This window comes from Bufo bufo, chromosome 7, assembly GCF_905171765.1.
Source record: "Bufo bufo chromosome 7, aBufBuf1.1, whole genome shotgun sequence".
NCBI classification, from domain to species: Eukaryota; Metazoa; Chordata; class Amphibia; order Anura; family Bufonidae; genus Bufo; species Bufo bufo.
Window position 1 is genome coordinate 50,778,844 of NC_053395.1, and position 14,635 is coordinate 50,793,478.

Consider the following 14,635-nt stretch of genomic DNA (forward strand, 5'->3'; position numbering starts at 1 on the left):
TACAATGACCAGCTCATGAACCAGATATAGAAAATATATGAGTAATGGTATAAGGTAAGATAAAGATCAATGAAAAGACCAACCACAGCTGTAGTGCATAGTGTGCTGACCAAGATGGTAATACAAGAATAGTATGAAACCAGCAAAACAATGAGAAGGCCAAGTGAGAAATCTCAACATCGGCGGCACAAAGCCGTGGGAGGAAGACAATGACCTAGTACTTACCTAAAAATTGACCTAGTGTGGACACAGAGAACCAGGATGGCGCTACCCCAACGCGCGTTTTGGCGTGCCTTCGTCAGGGGGTAACGCCATCACTGTGAACCAGATATTTAAAGTCTCCTTAGACCAATAAGAGAGCAGCACTTACTCGTCCCCAGGTGTGTTGGCTGGCCAGCGCGCTTAAATCAAGCACTCACACGTCCGGCAGCACCACGACCGGTGTCCCGTCGACACGCCCACATCACATGACGAAGTCACCTGATCGGGCGGCATGACGTATGGACGCTCGGGCGTGAGGCGCCGGAGGCGGTGCCGAATGACGCGCGCACGCATCACAGAAGGGGAGGAGGAGCAGAACGATAATGTAACAGAAACTGATTCCCGGCAATGAGGTGCATACTTTCCATGGGAAGCGGAATAATACATGCGGCACCTCAACAAATATATCCATACTGTAAGAGCCAACCGTTCACTTATCATATGATATCAGATTTTTATAATAGCTCAACATATAAATACAGACTTTTACAAAGTATGCAAATAGGCAATGAATCCATGATTAAATATAAGCATGATTGAAGTACAGAGCAAATCATGATAAAAACAGAGAGTAATGATAAGATCCCAAGCATGATTGAAGTCCATGATTGAAATAATAAGAATCGACATAAAAACATAATTAAAGTAAACACAGAAACGCATCATGATTGGAAATGACACTGAATCCAAATCGTGATCGTAACAATTAGTGATGGTTCCATACAGTAACAGACCGCATGATATACATACTGGGACACAATATACCCTAAATATGGTGCAATCATACAAAGTGCAGGTGTGCATACATATAAATATAAATATATTTCCACTTCCTAAATTGCAAAAAAGCTGCAAATCCATAGGTACAATGATGGATGAATACAAGGTTGATCAAGCCTCCCCTGACCGTACATATTAACCAATGTATCGATAGGTCCATGATTATAATAAAACAAGAGAGGACATATGAAAATGCAGCGAAAAAATTGGTGAATAAATAGTAATACAAAAATATATATATGAATAGAAAATGTGTGTAATGAGAACAACACTGAACAAAAGTCAGTAATCTATAATTGGCATGGCCAATAATAATATACACTATAGCATTACACAAAGTGCAAATAATGAACAAAAAGTGATGGGGGTCACGAGACGTGAATATCATGATAATAAATACAAATATACAATTGATACACAAGAATGTGTGTTGGTGTTCCTAATGAAAGTGAACATCATAAAGGATAAGTATGGTATACAGTATAGTGAAAAAAAGGTGAAGTGAACAGAATAATAAAAAATGAGAAATAATGCATGAAAAATAATGATGAAAAGAATAAAGAATAATACCTGATAAAAAATATATAATGCTAATGAAGAGAAAATGATGATAATTAATAATATGTCGGGCACACTGTAACAATGTGTCACCAAAGATGGTAACAATATGATGTCAAAAAAGTCTGTCAATACATTTGATAGCAGCATAGCAGAGCCTTCAATAGTAATAAATGGCCGGGAAAGAGGGGTCCAATACTATCACGGATAAGATAAAGAAATAAGAAGAATGATGTCCTGCGGAAGAATCATAAAGTGCTGAAAAGGAAGACAAAATTACAAAAAGTCAATAAAAATTGTAAAATAATAAACACACATGCTGTTAAAAGAAATGATGGGATCCACAGTTGTGGGCCCAGCGGTTACAAAAAAGCTGAGAATACCAGATTATCGTTAAGGCCCCTGGGACGTAAAGTCCCCAGGGTCCAAATCCAGCGGCTCTCACGTTGAGCCAGCCTCTTGGATACATTTCCCGCACGTAAGTCCACCTGGATACAATCAATCCCCTTCACCCTAAGGAGCTTCGGGTTACATGAATGGAACTCCTTGAAGTGCCTCGCAATGGGTTTGAAAACCTCAGTTTCCTTCAATTCCTGTGCATTCAAGATATCCCTCACGTGCTCCCTCACACAGACCCTTAGCTCTCATGTTGTAAGACCTACATAGATCTTAGGGCAAGGGCACTGGGCATAATATACCACTCGTGTGCTGGAGCACGTAAGGGTTTGATTGATCTTGAACGTCCTAGTAGCCGCAGAATCCACAAAATCAAAAGCACGCTCCATATTGGGACATGCGGCACATCTGCCGCATGGTCTGAAACCAGTCTTGGGACCACCTTGTCCCGGAAACAATGGAGAAGAGGCTGGTTGAAGGTAGCCTCTGACCAAATTATCTCGCAGGGTGTTGGCCCTACGCGCTGTGACCAAAGGTCATGGTGGTAGAAGTTTTTCCAAGACTGGATCAGTCAATAGAATGGACCAGTGTGAGGCGAAACAATTCCTCATCTCATCCCAATAGGAGTGGTATTTGCTTATGAATCTGATCTTATTATCGGATACCCTGTCTCCCTTGGTCTGTAAAAGTTGGGTCTGTCCCTGGGTCTTGGCCCACCAGTAGGCCTTTTTGATAGAATGGTGACTATAGCCTCTCCTGAGGAAACGATCCCTCAGGTCACGGGCTTGTTTTTCAAAAGTCGCATCGTCGGAACATATCCGGCGAATGCGTAAAAATTGGCCAATGGGAATTGCAGAGATGGTATTTTTAGGATGTAGAGAGGTTGCATGCAGGTAGGCATTGACGGCTGTCTCCTTGCGGAAGACATCAGTTCTAAGGTGTCCACCACTATCCCTAAATATAGACACATCCAGAAAATCCACCCTATATCGGTGATGTGTATAGGTTAGTTTTATGTTTCTGGAATTGGTGTTGTTGAGTAGTTTGAAAAAACATGAAGTTGTTCCTCCGTTCCCTGCCAGATCATAAAGACGTCGTCTATGTACCGCGCCCATAAAATGGCGAGGTCCATGACGACGTGTCCGTCTGACAGAAATAGGTCCCTTTCCCACAGCCCCAGGAACAGGTTGGCGTATGCGGGCGCACAAGCCGCCCCCCATTGCTGTCCCCTGGAGCTGCAGGAAAAAGGACCCGTTGAAGGAGAAAAAATTCCTTGTGAGTACAAATTTCAAAAGTTGTAATAGAAATGTGGAAAAATCCCTGGGTAGGTTGCTGGTGGAGAGAAAAAACTCTACTGCCCTCAACCCATCCACATGTTGAATACTAGAGTAGAGGGATTCCACATCACATGTTACCATGATGTTGTCATCGTCAAGGATAATTCCCTGTATCCTCTTCAACAAATCAGAGGTATCCTTCACGTAAGATGGTAAGGTTTCCACAAGGGGTTTTAGATGGAAATCCAATAGTTTACAAACACTTTCCACCATGCCATTGCACCCAGAAATAATGGGCCTACCTGGAGGTACACATGTATTCCTATGAACCTTAGGTAGAAGGTACAAAGTAGGGATAGATGGCTCCTGGATAATTAAGGCTTCGTACAATTGTTTGGAGATGATGTTCTTCTCCAAACCAATATCCAGGATTTTCATCAGTTCACCTCTAAATGAAATGGAGGGGTTAAATTTTGTAGACTTTTTTTTCATCTCCGAAGGTATCACATTGGTAACATTGGTGGCCAGTCCTTCTTGTTCCACGTTGCTCATCTTCAGTGTTGAGGGCTCCCATAGAATCACCTCTAGCATACCACCTCTTCATCATCAAGGAAAGCCCAAAAAGGTGCAGATCCTTGATGGCAGTGAAGCAGTCAAAACCACAGCTGGGAGCATACGACAAACCTTTCTCCAATAGAGAAATGTCTATTTTGGAAAAGATATGGCCAGATAAATGAATTACCTTAGGCTCATTGTGAGGTGGCCTCGCAGTCGCGGTGGATTCAGGTTGTCTCTTTCTCCCAGGACCATTCCCATGCTCCATCTTTCTCTTGTTGCGAGTCAGACGGGTGGGGTTGATGTCCTGTGACTGGAGATCTCCAGCAGATGATACGGAGGACACTGAAGAGGATCTACTGTGGGACCTGTTCTTATTTCTTTGGTTGTTAAATTCTCTATTTTTCCATTTATAGACACGGTTTTGTTGTAGGTCGTTGCTATCCCTGGAGAACTTCTGAATTTTAACTTCCTGGATCTCTTTTTCCCAAATTGGGTATTGTGTATCTAAATGCTCTTGGAAATTTTTCAGATTCTCTGCACTGCAGTTACTGGACAGACATGCTTGGAGTAAATCAATATCACTGTCCATTTGCTCCAGGCTCTTTTTATTGTGGCCAATCAAAAGCTCAATAAACTTAAAAGAGCTCTGGTTGCAAATCTCCTCCCATTTAGAGGCAAACGTGTCATCCTCAATGGGAAAAGAGGGGAAAACTTGTATCCTTAGGCCACGCGGTATAAGGCCTCTCTGGAGGTATTTTTCCAAAAAGGCCTTATTCCACCACGTGCGTGCTCTTTTATGTAAAAGCTGTTGAAGTGAATTCTGGGTCTCTTTAGTTGTGCCACCGCTGGGACCACCCACTGCTCCCTCATCCTTGAAGACGGCATCAAGTTGGGAAAGCCAGGACAATTCTCTGGCCCTGTAGTCCATAGTTCGTGCAGGTCAATGGATCTGTGAAAATACACAGTACAAAATTAATCAAAAGAAAAAAGGGGGGAAGACCCCGGATATGCCAGAAACAAATGAGGGACAGTGCCTCCACAGTGTAAATGTACTGGGGTATCCGAAAAAAGAGATAACTCGGTACAAGCTCCGAGTACAATGGCAGAAAAGGAAAGGAAGGAAGCTCAGAGTACCAAAAATAATAATAAAATTAATATTTTATTAAATCAAGAACATGATAAAAAGACACATATACAGTTGATGCCAAAGACAGGGAGGGGGGAACAGGGAAAGGAGAGAACAAGCGCCACCCTGGATGAACACACAGGTCACAAAATACATAAATAATAATGATAGGATCATGAAAGATAAATATATAAGGTACAATGACCAGCTCATGAACCAGATATAGAAAATATATGAGTAATGGTATGAGGTAAGGTAAAGATCAATGAAAAGACCAACCACGGCTGTAGTGCATAGTGTGCTGACCAAGATGGTAATACAAGAATAGTATGAAACCAGCAAAACAATGAGAAGGCCAAGTGAGAAATCTCAACATCGGCGGCACAAAGCCGTGGGAGGAAGACAATGACCTAGTACTTACCTAAAAATGGACCTAGTGTGGACACAGAGAACCAGGATGGCTCTACCCCAACGCGCGTTTCGGCGTGCCTTCGTCAGGGGTAACGCCATCACTGTGAACCAGATATTTAAAGATATTTAAAGTCTCCTTTCAGTTCACTTGCGGTGTTACGGATCCGGCGGGCACCTCCGGCAAATGGAGTACACGACGGATCCGGACAACGCAGGTGTGAAAGAGGCCTAAGTTCGTCATAGCTTCATACGACCCCATGAGGGCCGCCTCCAATACCACCGCTGGGTTATAAGGGTCTGCCTTAGTCCACCAAGCAGCATAATTTAGTTGTGTCGCAATATAGTATAGGTACATATCCGGAAGTGCCAGGCCGCCTCTCTCCTTAGTCACTTTCAAAGTATCCCATTCCCTAGCTATGCGAGGAATGGAATTATTCCCTAAAAAGGGTGTTAGTAAGCGATCTAAGGTCTAAAAAAGAGATTTCTGCAAAGTTAAAGGAGTTGCTCTATAAATGTATAGTAGCTTAGAAAGAAGGATCATTTTAAATATATTAATGCGCCCTATCAGTGACAATGGTAGCCAAGCTTTCAGTTTTTGCGAAATGTATTTGACTACCGGGTTTATGTTTAAATCTATAAACTGGGTGAGATCTTTATGTATGACTATCCCCAGGTAGGTGAAGTTACTCACCACCTGAAGTGAAGACCTGGGTGAGATGCTCTGGGAGGAAGACTCATCAACCAAATATAATGCTTATTTGGCCCAATTGACCCTTAGTCCCGAAAATGTTCCATATAAATCCACTATCTCTAGTAAGGCTTCCAAAGAATGGCCTACATCTCCCAAGTATATCAGCATATCATCTGCGTAAAGCGAGATCTTTTCGGATATACCTGCAATGTCCCAGCCTTGTATTCTATTACTGCCTGCTATATACATCAATAGCGGTTCCATTATTAAAGCAAACAGAAGGGGCGACAAAGGACACCCCTGTCTGGTGCCTCTTTTCAGCTCAAACGACTTAGACAAATACCCATTAACTCTTACTCTAGCCGTTGATTGTAAATATAGCAAGTGCAACCACTGGAAGAAATTCTTGGGAACCCCCATTCTCTTTAGGACTTCCCACATAAATCCCCATTCCACCGAATCGAACGCTTCTCGTTATCCAACGAGGCTATCGCTCTGCTGCCTACATTATCATGTGTGATTTGTAGGTTTGTAAAAAGGCGTCTCAGGTTTATGTCCGTCGTTTTCCCGGACATGAAACCGGATTGATCCATCCCCACTACCGATGAAATGACTGACGCCAATCTACTAGCCAGCACCTTAGCCAATAGCTTAGCATCTGAATTTATCAACGATATGGGCCTATATGAGCCACACTGATCCGGTGGCTTCCCCGCTTTGTGTATGACCACTATAGTAGCTTCATGGAATGATGTTGGCAAGGCCCCACCCTCCAGAGCATACATAAATAGTTTGCTAAGGCCCTGACTCACTTCCTCAATCTGGAAATTGCACCACTCCATAGGAAAGCCATCCGGACCAGGAGTCTTTCTTTTTGCCATACATAATATTGCATGCTGAATTTCCTGCGGGACTATGGGGCCATCTAATAACTGCTTATCTGACTGCGCTAGCTCCGTCACCGGGATAGTATACAAAAAAGTGCTATTTCCTCTGTAGTTTTAGTCTTTTTCGAGGAATATAAGGAGGAGTAATAGCTAGCAAATTGGTCACATATTTCCTCTGGTGTAGTAAAGAGTACACCTTGCCCATCCCTAATAGCAGGTACTATTGTTAGTGGAACTTCTGTTTTAGCCAGATACGCCAAGGTTCTCCCATTCTTATCCCCTTCAGAAAATATGTTTTGCTTCTAAACCATGAGGCGTTTCTGTGTGAATTCCATTAAGTATAAATTTTATTGTCTTTGAGCTAAAAGCCAAAGTGAATGATGCTCTGGCATGGGGTCATCTATATATGTTTTTTCTGCAATATCTAACTTTCCCCCTAATTTTACCCGCAAAGAGAGCAGTTCCTTCCTGTGCTGTTGTGCCTTTTCATAGGTAAATTCATTATTGTCAAAATGGATGTTCATTTCCTTTAAGAGCCATGCTCGACTATAGTTGCAATTTTGTATGTCTTGAGTAGGCCAAATTAAGGTCACACAAAGGTTTATACTCTTCAGTGTTATCCTTCCCATGAATGTACCAGTCTGAGAAGAAGCCTCCTTGTCTACTTTTAAATTTATGACGGGAGAAAAAGATAAGCTCTATGCAGCTGGTGATAATTACCTATACAATTAGGCATTTATAAATGAAGCAAAATATATAATATGTATGTATTCATTTAATGAGCCTTAGTTAGTCCTTAGCATAAGACAATCAGTAGGACATATATATATATTTGTTTATATTATATTGTTATATGTTACGAAGACAACATGTATCCAGTATATTGTATATATTCCTCATTAGAAGAGTGTCTGTGAAGATGTGTGTTTTGTAACAATTAATCACATCTTTGGTATGACAGAGGAGGTACTGATATCTCTGTGAGAAAACAAAGCCATTTACGATCCATAAATTAAGTGTGAGAAACGTTAAGTGAGACGCCTAGAGGTCTGTCTCTAATTGCTACAAGTGTCAGAATTAATCCCTATGGCTTTGAATTAAAGCTTCTAAGGTCAAAATGTATATTCAGACTTACATAAGTTAACCCTTTATACTATGATGCAGATAGCTTATACAGCAGCGCCACCTATGTGTCAGTAGGTGACATTACAACAGTAGCAAAAGTGCATTCTGGGGAGGGTTATGATGTCACAATTTTTATCAATGGTCACGCCCATCCGACAATGATTGGAAAGTTCCAAACTAGAAAGGTGTGTCTAACTGATAATTTTGGGATCATAAGCCATACACAGGAGGTAGAGAAAGGGAAGGAAAAGAGAAAAGAGAAGGAAGGAGAGGAGAAGTTGAGGGCTATCAAGATGAAAGCCATGGTGAGATGTGCTATGATGGACCACCCAGCTTTCCTAGGAGCAGAAGGGAGATTCCTACTAGGACTTGGTAAGAGACACAGAAAATGATATTTCATTTTATTAAGACTAATTTGATAGTGTGGGTGAAATGATACCATCTAGATTGGCGAATAAATAAATGATTAAATTAATTGATCATCTCCATATTGAGATGTAGTCTTAGGATATTGTGAGGCTTCATTCTACCTGCAGAAGAATCTAGACTCATAATCTAGCAAAGCATTAAATGATTGCTTTTATATATATATATTGATAGAACATTCTTCGCCAAGCTAAGTGATGGATTCCCACAGGAAAGATTTATTTCAAATCCTTCCCATTTAAGATCCTAGATCCCTGTTATTTGTCTTAATAGTCTTACCAAAGTTATATATGTGAAAATACTCTAGGATGGGGCGGAAGGATACAGTTATCTCTTCTAAGTTATATCCTTGAATGGATTTTCCCATTCTTGAAGTCATTTGATGTGTAGTTGGTTAGGGGGGGCAGAATGTATTTAACATTCTATAATGATGTCCAGGATTAGACATGCCCGTCTTGATATCATGAGGTTTTCTCTGAACAGAAGTAATGTATATAACTTATGTTCATATTTTGATATCCTAACCTAATAATAGCTTGGTTATAATGTGACAAGTTATTTCCACTCACATGTATTGTTAAGCTTGTAATGGTTTATATTAACGCTATATATATTCATTTGTATGTATCATTATGTTTATTTACTTATATATGTTAATAATCTTGTAACCAATAAATCTGCATATTTTTATAATACCTGTGTATTCTTGTATAAGGCTACTTTCACACTTGCGTTGTTCTTTTCCGGCATAGAGTTCCGTCACAGGGGCTCTATACCGGAAAAGAACTGATCAGGCATAGACCCATGCATTCTGAATGGAGAGTAATCCGTTCAGTTTGCATCAGGATGTCTTCAGTTCAGTCGTTTTGACTGATCAGGCAAAAGAGAAAACCGTAGCATGCTACGGTTTTATCTCCGGCTAAAAAAACTGAAGACTTGCCTGAATGCCGGATCCGGCATTTTTTCCCATAGGAATGTATTAGTGCCGGATCCGGCATTCAGAATACCGGAATGCCGGATCTGTCCTTCCGGTATGCGCATGTGCAGACTGAAAAAAAGGTGAAAAAATAAATGCCGGATCCGTTTTTGCCGGATGACACCGGAAAGACGGATCCGGCATTTCAATGCATTTTTTTGACTGATCAGGCATTTTTAAGACTGATCAGGATCCTGATCAGTCTTACTAATGCCATCAGTTAGCATACATTTTGCCTGATCCGGCAGGCAGTTCCGGCGACGGAACTGCTTGCCGGATCTCTCTGCCGCAAGTGTGAAAGTAGCCTAATGCAGTACTACATTTTATCATTAACATCATCTCACGTCAAAAAGAACTTATTTATCTGAGGAAATAGTCGGACTCAGATGTGAATTATATCAATTAGGTTGTCTACAATTCACCAGGTTATGATTTTAAGAATTTATGACAAATTTTATAAATTAATTTTTTTTATGGTTAATTATTTTTATGACCATAATTAATAATTCTTAATTGAATTATTACCCACCGACAGTGCGTTGCTATCGCCGCTATTAGTACCCCTTTCAAGACAGCCTTACTTGCGTCCCATACCACCAGTGGATTAGAGGAGCCCTCATTAACTTCCCAATATGTTGAAATAGCTTCCCTACACGCCACTCCCACAGGAAGGATGTCCAGCCACTTTGGATTTAACCGCCAAGTGGAGCGCGGCCTACTGCTCGACAATGTAAGGATTATCTGCAAGGGGGCATGATCTGAGATACCCCTCGGCAGATACTCTGCAGCTTTCACTCATAAAAGCCCCTCCTGATTTGTAAAGGCCAGATCTATACGGGACAATGCATTAACAGAAGTCGAGTGGCATGAGTATTGTTTTGTGTTTGGGTATAAGTTCCTCCATACCTCCGTCAAGTGATGTGCTTGCGCACAACATAGTAAAGCGGGGTTATGTCTGGGAGAAGGTCTAAGTCTATCAAGGTTACCATCTAACGTGGCATTAAAATCCCCCAATATGAAAAAGGGAGCCACAGGTAAAACAACTACTCTGACCATAATTTGGTCAACCACTTCCCTCTCAAACGGTGGGGGTACATAAATACCTACTATTAAGACGTCACAACCTCTAATGTTAGCCTGCAGCAGTACATATTTCCCAGCCAGATCAATGTGCACGGACATCAGCTGAAACGGAAGAGTCTTACTGACCAGTATGGAAACTCCTCTAGCGTAGTTAGAATAAGTCGCATGATAAACAGATCCCACCGATGGTCCAACACTTTTTGACCCCGGAGATGAGTTTCCTGAAAAATAAGAACATCTGGGTTATACTTCTTAATGTAATTAAACACTAGCGCTCTTTTAACTTTGTCATTCAGTCCCCGGACATTCCAGGAAATTAACTTACATACAGCCATTGTTGCTTAAGAGATATATCCCCTTTTCCTCCGAATCCTTCAGTGTCACTGCCCCATTCACACACACACACACACACACACACATTCCAACTTGTACCTAAAGTAGAACATCCCATTCTGCACCCACCCTGCCCCAACATCCCCAACTCGTCTAAGCTTCGATATCCCTAACCTACCAATCCTTTTAGTGTAAACTAAGGAAGACACAGTCTACCTAAAAATACTAAGACATAGTATAAGACCTAAGTCCCTCAAAACTATTCAAAATAAAGTGATAACTCTGAACTGAGATTAACCCCTGTCAGTACCAAACCTCCTGGCATTACTATACTATCCTGCTATCTGCATGTAGGATCATATCTGTCCCGCAACAGCTGAGGTGTGTCACCTAAGGACCAGATTGATATAAACAGAACTCCATTAGTAGAGCAAGACATTTGAGGCAGTTCTCTGCTATTTCATAGTCCTTCACTTCATCTCGGACGCTGTCGATCAATCCAGTCAGCCGCTTCCTCTGGAGTCTGGAAGAATCTAGCTCTGTTTCCCTCTTGGATTCTCAGCTTGGCCGGGTATATCATTGCGTACTTGATTCCCAGCTCCCGTAGACGAGTCCTGGCATTTGAAAACTGTCGTCGCTGCTTCTGTACCTCTACTGTAAAATCAGGGTAGAAGGATAACTTCGCATTTTCAATTTGAATGTCCTTCTTTTGTCTGGCGGCCGCCAGAATAGCATCCCGATCTCTGTAGTTTAATATCTTCATTATGAAAGGCCTAGGAGCAGCCCCTGATGGTAATGGTCTTGTAGGGATCCTATGGGCCCTCTCCACTACAAAACTGGATGACAACTCAATCGGGCACAGTATAGTGCGAATCAATTGCTCAGCGTATGCCTCTCGGGCGGAATATTCCACCCTTTCGGGTAGTCCCAGGATTCTGACATTATTTCTTCTATTGCGGTTCGTCGCATCCTCCACTCTGGCAAGCAAGATTTTCACCTGTTGTTGCAGGTTTTTGGTTATTTCAGACGTGGTATTTGCAGAGTCCTCCACATCATCCAGGCGGCGTTCCACTTCTTTAGTGCGGTCTCTCATTTTATCCATTTCATGGCGTAGACAATTAATGTCGCTCTGTAAGTGATCAATCTTTGTTGTAAGAGCCGCCTGACATGCAGCAATGGCAGACATTATCTTGACAGTTTGGAGCTCAGCACTCGCCGCGCCGCTCTGGTTTAAATCCATCTCAGTCTGGCTCATATTAGCTACTACTTCTTTTGCTGGTGTGGAGCTCGCAGATGTCATGGTTTTTGCGGCCCATAAGTGAGTTTGATAAGTGGCTTCTGACGTCCACAATTTCTGAGGAGGGGGGGGGTATAATCAGTGTCTCTGAAGCTTTAAATAAAAGATCGCAGCAGTCACCAGTGGTGGTCACCCTATGGGAGGGGGTATGGACAGCAATACAGCCCTTTATTTTTCTTAATGAGGCAGCCTCAGGTGGCCGGGTTCCCCTTAATGCAGGGTGCCTTCATAGGCGGATGTCCGCTGAGGCTTCACAGCCTATAGTGTAGCGGGATGTCCAATATGCTGACTGGGCTCCAGGCCCCTTGCTTCACCACCTTCCAAGGGTGCTTATGCCGATCCCCCTCACCCTCCTACCTCTTCAGGGTTTTATTTCTCCTCCCCCTTAGTGTTGATCACGAATATTCGAATTGCGAATTTTAATCGCGAATATCGGCACTTCGAGAATTCGTGAATATTTAGAATATCGCAAAATATATTCGTAATCGCGAATATTCATTTTTTTTTTTAAATACCAGTTCAGGCAATTTTTATGCGCATATTTTTGGCGAATTTTATGCGAATTTTCGCAATCAAGAAAATAATGCCTGGAGATCATGAATTCGCGAATTCTCGAATATATGGCGAATATTCGCCCAAATATTCGCGAAATATCGCGAATTCGAATATTGCCCCTGCCGCTCATCACTACTCTCCCTTCACCTATATGGCGCCACGTGCTGAGAGGTGCTGGATAGAAAGAGACATTTCCCCCTTGAGCGATATTCAGCTGCTCAGCAGAAGTGTTTGTGACCTGCCAGCACCGAAGCTGTCTCTGCTTCCCGCAGGTAAGATGTCGGGTCTCCTCTGTGTTAGCGCTAGCAGTCGCGCTCTTCAGCTCGCCTTCCCTCTTTTAAAGATGGCCGCCCTCCGTCTCCCAGGAGAAGCAGTCTTCCTCCACTCTGGCCACTGGAGCCTCAGGGACACTGCCGAAAACCCAGAACACCTCACCGATGACTCTATGAGGATCCGCACAACTGATACACCCTTTCAGGGTGTTGTGCAGAAAGATATAACAGGATATTCTCAGGATGGCAGGGGAGCTCGTTCAGCGCACGTCCTCACTCCATGCCGGCAGACCACGCCCCCTCCCCTCTGTAACTTCAATGTCAGCCAGTGGCAGCTCATGCGTGACACCTGCCGTTGTCAGTCACCAGGACTACGGGATGAACAATGTCTTTCCACTGCTTCATATCCTGGAACAGATGCTGGTAAATCTGGCTGCTCAGGGGACTGGAGTGCTAAGCATCTCTGGGAACTCCTTCAAGACTGTTGGAAGACCATTTCAGGGGACTACCTCTTGAAGCTCATCAAGAGAATGCCAAGAGTGTGCAAAGCAGTAATCAAAGCAAATTTGAACATATTTTCAGTTGTTTCACACTTGTTTGTTATGTATATAATTCCACATGTGTTAATTCATAGTTTTGATGCCTTCATAGTCATGAAAATAAAGAAAACTCTTTGAATGAGAAGGTGTGTCTAAACTTTTGGTCTGTACTGTACATAATACAGACAATTGCACTAAGCATAAACAAGACGAGTTACAAACTGGTGCAGAAGGAGAGAGGGCCCTGCCCGTGAGGGCTTACAATTTACATGGCATAGGAGAAGGACACAGTAGGTCAGGGTGAAGCTGGTCATGGCGGTATAGAGGCAGCAGGGTCACTGGTTGTAGGCTTGTCTGAAGAGGTGGGTTTTTAGGTTTCTTTTGAAGTATTCCACTGTAGGTGAGAGTCTGAGATGTTGGGGTAGTGAGTTCCAGAGTGTGAGGGATGCACGGGAGAAATCTTGGAGGCAATTGTGGGAAGAGGTGATAAGAGTAGAGGAGAGAAGGAGGTCTTGTGAGGATCGGAGATTGCGTGTGGGGATGTATCGAGAAAGTAGCTCAGAGATGTAGGGAGGGGACAGGTTGTGGACTGCCTTGTATGAATTTGTTAGTATTTTGAACTGAATTCGCTGGGCAATGGGAAGCCAGTAAAGCCCATCTGTGAGATTGTGAAACAGCTCTTAATGCATAAACACTGTTATTTTGCTGTTTGGCTGTTTCCCCACACAGCTAAACAGACTGCTCAGATTTAAATATTTATAGGAGGTGGAGCTGTGTGTCTAGAGGAAGGAAGTTTGTGTCCATCTTAGTTGCATACTGGAAAAGTGTGTGAGAGAAAGAATCCATTAACATCCAAGCATGGAATCACCCCTTTGCGACCATGACTGCAGCCAAGTGAAGCTGATCATATCAAGGACCTGGGTCCCGTCCAGGAGAAGGAGTACAGCTGCCAGGATCGCTGATGAGAGCTGAAGAGCAAATAAACAGACCCTACGGTGCCGCACATGTGTTGGATCAGCCTTTATTCAGTTTGCAGTCACCAGCTGAAGCAGAGCAGACCCGGGTCGGTAAGACAGAGCGTGCA